This window comes from Nannobrachium achirus (assembly GCF_963921795.1).
Source record: "Nannobrachium achirus genome assembly, chromosome: 7".
In the NCBI taxonomy this organism is placed as follows: Eukaryota; Metazoa; Chordata; class Actinopteri; order Myctophiformes; family Myctophidae; genus Nannobrachium; species Nannobrachium achirus.
This window is the reverse complement of record NC_137816.1, coordinates 37,291,394-37,300,484: the sequence shown is the minus strand read 5'-3', so window position 1 is coordinate 37,300,484 and position 9,091 is coordinate 37,291,394.

Genomic DNA, 9,091 nt, shown 5'->3' with positions numbered 1-9,091 from the left:
TCTATCATATCAATTTCTCAGGCTTAACAACGATATGTTTTATTTAGCATTGCTATTTTAAAAAAGTAGAAGAGAAACTTTTTATATATATATATATATTTCCTGCAGTCGACGCCTATAAGTCAAGCTATTATACAGTCAATGCTTTTTGCAATTTAAGATAGATTTTTGCAAATTTGTTTTTGCTATTTCTGCACAAATTATTGTTTTTGCACTCTCTGATAAATTTTATGTTGTCATTTAAAATAAATAAATGTACTATTATTTCCTGTTATATTGGGAAGAATAATCCTATCTCACCTCTGTGCTAATGCATTCTTTCTTGATGTATAGTTAACTGTTATAAAGTACAGTCTGGTTCCTTTTTTACTGTTATTGCCCGCCATAAATGCTGTCCTACATATTGACATGGATCAATAAAAATTGACATGAGAAACAATTGATTCCACATTTTACAAGTAATTTATTTCCTCCCCTCATGTTACCGGGAAGCCAATCTCTTTACTAGAGGAAATAGCATAATGTTTTATGTCAGAATGGGCTTAGCATTCACAGCTCTATTATAAGTGTTTTTAGTTTTCATGACTGAGTAATTCTTCAAATGATTTTGGGGGCACTGAAGGCTGTACAAATTGTCTTCCTTTTAAAAATGTTTTGCTAGCTGCTATCAACTTACTGGTTATTTCATTATCCCTTGTTACTGATATAGTGAGTTTATTCCACTCCATTCTGAGGTTCAGGAGGAATAAGAGATTCAGCTTGTTTGTCTTGGATGATATCATTTGGGTTTTGTGAGCAGTCAGCAATGGAATGAGTCGCAGACTGATGAATTATCTTAGCCTGGACTGAGACATGTTGGGGCCATCTATTCAAAGAAAGGCCTTTGGATAATACATTTGTAAGGAGGCTCAAATATTAGATGAACGATGGTGTTTTAAATTAACTATTGTTTTTGGCCATTATATTCACAGCAGGGATGTCTGGATTTTTCAGTAGTTTTCACATTAACTTATTGCAATGAGAAAGACAATTTATAGGAATCCAACTCTCCTTGGAGGGAGATGCAATCAAAGCAGATTAATTATTGACATTTTGACAGGCTTTGGAAAACTCAAAATATAAATCGTAGAGCAGCTTGACAGTAGTTCCACTAATAATTGATAATTGATGAAAACATATCATAATTATGTCAGCAGCATAATTGCATAAACAATTTTCAATATTTCTACAACAACAAATGCCAGAACTGTGATAGATTGGGACAACTTCTGTTGGATAGTGAACACAGGCTTGGCAGTGTTCATAAAATATGCCTGGTAATGTTGATAAAAATGTGCTAGCTCACAGGGTCAGCCAGTATAGTGATTCATCTGTGCTGTCCTTGTGCTCTTTAACCATTTATGGTATGTGTAACATCATGTACTGTAAAACAGTGGTTCTGAACCAGGGCTGGATCAGGGTCCACATCAGGGTATACAATATCAAATCTGCTGCTCTGCTCAAGCACCTTTATAACTTATCTCATGTAGCCTACCATGTGTAAAGATGTAGATTACACCCTCTTCTTCTTCCCTTTCTTTTTAAATCTGTGAAACAGATTTTATTAAAGACGTGCGTTTGTGGTGAGACATTCAGGCGACCTAGGCGACCTATTTGCCTATTGGCTGTCCCCATGTCACATGGTAACCGAGCTAGTTTCATGATTGGGAGCGGCCTTGCGCTGTTCTGGCGCTGTTCTTCTTCTCGAGTTTGGAAAAAAAGGATCCGTTCCGTTTGTCACATTGTCATGATCGTAAAACTATCTAGTTTTAACGTTCAGAACGTTTTCTTTTTGGACAATAAAAACATTGACAGCCAGGGGGAAAAAAAATCCATGAAGGACACGGAATGCAATCGTTCACTCGCCGTTGGAAAATTGACTTATTAGACTATTCTGGATGTGTGGCTAACGGCTAACGCTAACGTTAGCTAGCGCTAGCTGCAGGCTAACGCTAGCTAGCGCTAGCTGCAGGCTAACGCAGGCATGTTATACACAATTACTCATGGAATAAAACGGCGACCCAACTCGGAATGCAATCGTTCACTCGCCGTTGGAAAATTGACTTATTAGACTATTCTGGATGTGTGGCTAACGGCTAACGCTAACGTTAGCTAGCGCTAGCTGCAGGCTAACACTAGCTAGCGCTAGCTGCAGGCTAACGCACGAGTCAGGGTGTGTAATAAATTCACTTCAACCTCGTGTTGAGCAGTTAAACCTATTTGCTACGTACGTCTACAAAAACGTTCATATTTCAAAGATAAAGTGCTTACTGAAGTCTCACAGATGTCACAGTATGGTACGCTCAAGCAGAATTACCTGTATCTTTCGTATTGTTTAATAAACAGCATTTCAATCCGATCAGACGTCATTTTCTGTTGTTTTTCAGCCATGCGACCCCATCGGTTGCGAGGTGTACTGCACTTAGATACATTAATACCTTTTTAAGGAAACGACGACCGATCGGATTAAAATGCTCCTCTTTAAATAATACGATCATTACGGGACATTCTGCTGGAGCGTACCCTATGGTGACATCCGTGAGCCTTCACTAAGCAATTTATCTTTGTAATCTGACCGTTTGTGTAGACGTACGTAGCAAATTGGTTAAACTGCTCAACAGCAGATTGTGTTGAATTCACGGTTGGCGCAGCGTTGCGTCTTTACATTTAGCCCAATAATGCTAATCTACATCAATAACTAAAGTTTAAAACATACATAAACCACTTTAGCCCTATGTTATACCAAGGCTATTTGAAAATAGCCGATCTACAAGCTCACAACGCATTGCGGTGCGACGCGTTGTGAGCTTGTAGATCTGCTATTTTCAAACATTTTGTACTTTTACTTTTGGTACTTTAAGTACATTTGGATACCAATACTTTTGTACTTTTACTCAAGTACATTTTTAATTCTGGACTTTTACTTGTAACAGAGTGATTCTACATTGCAGAATTGATACTTTTACTTAATTATAAAAATGTAGGTACTTTTTCCACCACTGTGTAAACTATGTGTTCTCATGCCAATAAAGCTTCTTTGAATTGAAGATTGAATTGAAGATTGCTCCCCATGTGGCGGAGTACACAATAATGGTAAATAAAGTAGCTTACTCTAAAATAATCCATCCATCCATCCATCCATCTTCAACCGCTTATCCAGCATCGGGTCACTGGGGTAACAGTTCCAACTGAGATTTCTAGAGTTCCTTAATAATAATAATTAAAATAAACAATACTAATGATTATAATTGCGACCGTCAGGTCGCAGTTACTATGAAAACCTCCACCGCCTGTCTGTCCGTCAGTCTGTCTGTCACGTCACATCACACTTTTTTGCCCCTATCCATGTGAAATTTTCCACACACAATCCTTGTCTGCCAATCCACAACCTCCACCCTTCCAGGGACCCCCGCAGCTCCAGGGACCCCCGCCAAATTTTTTAAAACACATTTTTGAATACTGCTCCTACAGTTTTTGCCCTAAAATCACACAAATCGCTACACAGTATGTCTACACTTATCTCATCGACATGGATCTGTCCCATATAGCGCCACCATCAGGTCGATTTTTTAACACATTTTTGGACCTAAACTTTTTTTTTTTTCTAAAAATTTTTTTCAAACTTTTTTTTTTTTCAAAACATTTTTTTTTCAAACTTTTTTTACACTAACGTCAACACACCAATCCACAGATTTTATATTGACTGTGTGTCAATTCTTGTTTTTCCTATAATAGAGCAGGTCGCAGTTTAGTATGAGAAACGGCACATCATGTCTCCGTCCGGACGGACGTGTACACTTTTTTACGGTCTATGGGATCACACTCTGACATCACTGTGATGTCAGGGGAACCACACTAACAGAATCCCTTTTATGCCCATTTATGGAGATCCCTGTCTGTAGAACCAGCTACATAGATTTGGGCTGTCTTGGCCATCTGTCTTGGCCATATATGTCATATATGTCTTGGCCCTTTGCCGTCTTACTAGTCCCCCCATGACATTTCAAATAATCCATGCAATGAAATGATAGAAAAATCATCACACCATACTTACTGTAACAGTACATGCTTTAGTAAACATAATTTCTCAATGTATTCTACAAAGTACATTATGGTATTAAATATTTATTTCCCTCTTGCTGAATAATCGAGAGAGATGCTGATAATAAGTAAAATAAAACATAAAACCCCTAAGTTAGAAAATAATGTGTTTACGATAAGACCCATGGATATTTGAAGTAATAAATGTTAGAAGTCATTGGTTGAAGCAGAAGAGACAATTACTGTACGTTTCCTCTTTTTGTCAGGCAGATAAAGTATGCAGTCGTGAGACAGCTCTTACAAACATTTTACTGTGCACTTCATAGGTAGAGACTAGAGAGTTACAGTCTCAGTCAGTTACTGACAAGAGAGAGAGGGAAGAGCGAGAGGGAGTGAGACAGTATAGATAGAAATACAGCTCCAGGTAGTGTATTTCCTCCAACCGACATACATGAATGATATCAAGTTCGCTGGTTAGAGAAAACACTAGGAAGTCCAGTAATATAAAATGGAAATATACTGTTTTCAGCTTAAAGCCATGTAGACCTACACTTCACTGCCAAGTAGCCTACAGTATAACTGAGAAATGGACAGGACCATGCTACTATAGTTATATGTACAGCTATATGGTTAGATTATTTGATTTAATCAACAATCATTCAATGTCTAGAAGAACATTGTTTGTTCATGGAAACTCATCTGCTGGCTTTACTGAGAGGAAATGAAAGATGTCTTAGTGGTCACACGTGCAAAAATACATTTGATCAAGGATTCAAAATACATAAATCAACCTGAGCTCAAATCTTTAGCCTAAGAGGATTATTGAACTTTCATGTGTCCTTTCTCTCCAGCTATTTTGGTGAGATTATTGACAAATGCCTCATAAGTGAATTTGCAATGCCAGTAACTACACATACTGTATTCCTTGAACACATTCAAGATAGTCAAGAATCAAGGATTTATTTATCTCTTTACGCATTGTAAAGTTTCAATTACATTGTTTTTGCTGCCAACATACAAATGATATCATGATGTCTGCTGTGCACTAATAGTGCATGTTAAATAAAGTAACAGGAACAGAGTCAGGAACTGTCTTGAAATGTCTATGTATGTGTTTTTAGAATAATGGTAAAAACACGGCCCAAATGTACTGTATCTCACCTCAATTGCTGCCTGCGTGTCATACTGTACATGTTATGGCAATTAGTCAGTGTTTATCTATCAAACTGAATGACTGCTGCCTGTAATGATACAGTTTATATAGGCGTATACAATTTCAGACCTTCCCATTCCTGGCTAATTCTCCTAAATTAATTAGCCCGTCCGCCCCATCTGAGCAATCATGTGCTGGATTTTTAAGGCTCACAATAATTATTGGTTCCCAGTTCAGCAGAAAGGGCACTGCACTGGGCTGATTGCCTCTCAGTAGGAAGATATACATCATAATTTACTTTGCAACAATTTACGATCAGTCTAACAGTAGAATAACCAAAAAATCTATACATTGAAACTATACACACTATAGGATGCAGGTCTACATGCTATCTAAATTACACTTTAGTCTTTGCATAAGCCTGCAAGGTCAGCAAGTCCAGGGAAAGTGCTGCTCCTTAAGGGTAAGATCAAAAGAGCCAAGCAAATGTGTACCAAAAGTCTAGTGTGAATATTTGAGAAGAAACAGATATAAAGTACAGCAAAAGGCTAAAGCAGTTAATAAAAGCAGTTTTAAAAGAGAGTGTTTGAAAGTTAGTGCAAAAAAATCATAGTGTTTTACCTCCTGGTCCAAAATAAAACACCCTTAGCTGTTCTCACAGCAATTAACCGTGTCTCACTTATACAGTACCATAACTGTTACCTATTATAACAAGCATTTTTTTGTTGCAGATTCCATATATCATAAAAGGTTTCCTTTTCATATCCTTTCAGTTAATGATTTTCACTCATTGTTCATTGTTCTTTTAGAAAGGTTTCTTAAAATGAAAATTGTTCATTGTTCTGTTCCACAATTGTGTATCCTATAAATGTCATAAATGTCTGAATGGATGTACTGGACTATACTGTACATTGGTTGACCATGATATTGACATAATCAGTATCATGTCAGAGTCATGTCATTATCATTGTCAGTATCATGGTCAGTATGTCATTGTCATGGTCAGTATCATCAGAATCATGTCAGCCTATGGTCAGTATCATGTTGTTCCTGTATGCAGGAACAAGGGCCAAGGACCCCAGATGGCAACAGTGATAGGTACTGCAGAGGGACACCCGCCTAGCCCCATTCCTCTTCATCATAGCTCTGGACTATGCGCACAGGAAGGCCATCAGTGGACGAGATCAGGATTGGCTTCACTCTAGCGCAGTGGTTCTCAACCTTTTCAGGCCGTGACCCCCAAAATAATCATATTTTAACTGGGGACCCCCCACCCTGACGAGCACTAAGAGTTGAGGCATTACATTTTGTATAACACAGTTCTATTGTGAAAATACAATAGCAATTCACAATTTCTGACTCTAATATTTGACAATTTGCCCAATGTTTAATTTGTCATTTTAGAGGTATTAAAAAGTCCTTAAATTGGCACTTTAGAAATGTGCAGATACACTCTGCACCTAAACTTTATGTTGGTTTGGGGCCCCCGCTGGCCTACTGGTCCAGGCGCATACCACTTAGGCATTGCCACATAGGCATGGATGCCTGGAGGCGTTGCCAGTTCGATTCCCGATCCGGACAACCTTTGCCGCGTGTCCCCCATAGACTGTAGAAAAATATGGACGATGCGAAGCCATTGGTTTCTATGCAGCACAAATGGCCCTTTCTACCCCTTGGAATGGGTGTCGCCATCATAGAATTGTAAAGGCATCAGAGATGCTATTGGCTGCCAACGGTCACGTGCAACCGCAGGGATACATGGGAGAATGTGGTCGGAGCCTCCCGAAATCCAGCACACGAAGAAGAACACAGCCGGCTGGTATCAGTTTAGTTGACCACACACCCCCCCCCCCCCCCCCCCCCCCCCCGCAACTTTATAATTTATTTTAAAATAAATTGGACCACATTTCGACAAAACGAATATGATGGTGATTGAAAGGCAATTTTTAACTAGCGATAGGAACCATACAGTATTCATGAAAATGTTAATTAAGGTTAGAAAACGAAAGGGGAAAATGAATGGGATCCAATGGAGAACAATTCTTTTTGCGATCGGCCGGGGGGGAAAACAGCTCAACTAGCGGCCAATCATAGGAAGTTTTAGTATTGGAGTCATTTTAAATCGGCAGAACTATGCCCCTGGTGTCCCCATCTCTCCCCCCATTTCCTGTCAGTCTACTGTCCTATCTAGTGCCAAGGAGGTTGAGACACACATTAGCATGGACGGATTAACCCCCGCGAGGGCCCCTGGCCTATAATTTTTTAGGGCCCCTCCACCCTCCACGATAACTCCCCCGTCCCTCCCGTCACGCACTACCCAGCTCGGATTTTAAGCCATGATGATCATCTGTGGGCCAAGAAAGCACCTGTAGACAACAGAGGAGGGGCCCACACATTTGATTTTTAATTAACGTATACATTACATTTTAGTACGTTATCAATGACCACACGGCTCAGTTCTCCCAAGGGCTCCTGAGAGCCAAGGGCCCCTGGCAACGGCCCCACCAGCCCAATGGTTACAGCCATGCACATTAGTCCTGACTCCTGACAGACCTGGACTATGCAGAAAAGCAGCCTGCTCTCTGACCACAGCAACAGGATGCACTGCTCTGAAGGAAGTCAAGGACTTACTTGTCTTCAAATAACTGGGCTCATCATGTGTCAACTCAAGATCTTAAAGTGAGGAATGCACGGAGGGCTCTGAAAGGCATGGCCAGTGTATCTCAAACCTCCCCTGACAAATCAAACTCAGCTTCTTCTATGCAATGCAACGGTAGAGTATGTTCTCCAAAATGTCAGTAAATGCTGGACCATGAAATCAAAGTATTTTTATGGGTGCACCACTGTTACACCAGTTGCAAGCAGTACAGTAGTAACATCAGCAAGAGTAATGTTACCAACAAGAATCTGTATGAGTATTAAGGCTGAGTGAGAAAATAGAAGCCAGGAGAATGAGACTAGCCAAAGACTACCCGGTCAAGAGGCCTTCCCAGTCCCACCCCCATTAACATAAACTGGCCAGAAAAAGAGATCCTTAATCTCCTGGTTAATATAATAATTAATGAATCTATAATGGTTAAAATGGAGTTTGAAGATGGGTGTGTATGGGGAGCGGCCCTGGAGGAGGAGGGCCTGATAACATTAACTTCAAATATCTAAAAACTGAAGCTAATTAAAATCTTTCCAGGGTGTTCATAAAAGCCCATTCTCTCGAGACAGAATCTGACAGCTTACGCATTAGAAGGAAGAGGAACAGAACGAGAGGGCGTTCCCTTTTCTTTGACGGCGGTTAGCCAGATTGATAAAAGCCTGATTGGACGATAAAATGACCAAACGTTTTTTTTAAAGTGAAATATCCCTTTAACACCCAGTACAATTTGCGTCTTGTCCACTAGATGGAGACTCTTGACCATATGTGAATATACCGCCAGCCAGGTTGCTTCATCATGACCATATCCCAGCCAGCACAGCACAGGTTCCAGGGGTTCATAATAGGCCTAAATGTCTTGTTACACCGATATTTTTATTTTTAAACTGACATGTTAATTAATTAAACGATGCAAGCCATCGAACGAATTATCAATTGCAGAGAGACGACAATGTCTGCGCTCGGCTCGCATCCAGTGTTGGAAAAAGTAAACTAGCCTAAGCCTACTCACACCTATTAAGTAAAGTATCAATATTGCAGTGTAATGACAGTCAGTATTAAATTAAGGAATTAATTAACTTGAGTACAAAAGTATCGGCATCAAAATGTAGACTACTTAAAATACCAAAAGTAAGTAGACTAGGCCTACTCATTGAGCAGAATGTCTCATCAAGTTTTCAAATGCACAAAAATCATTGTGAGCTTTGTAG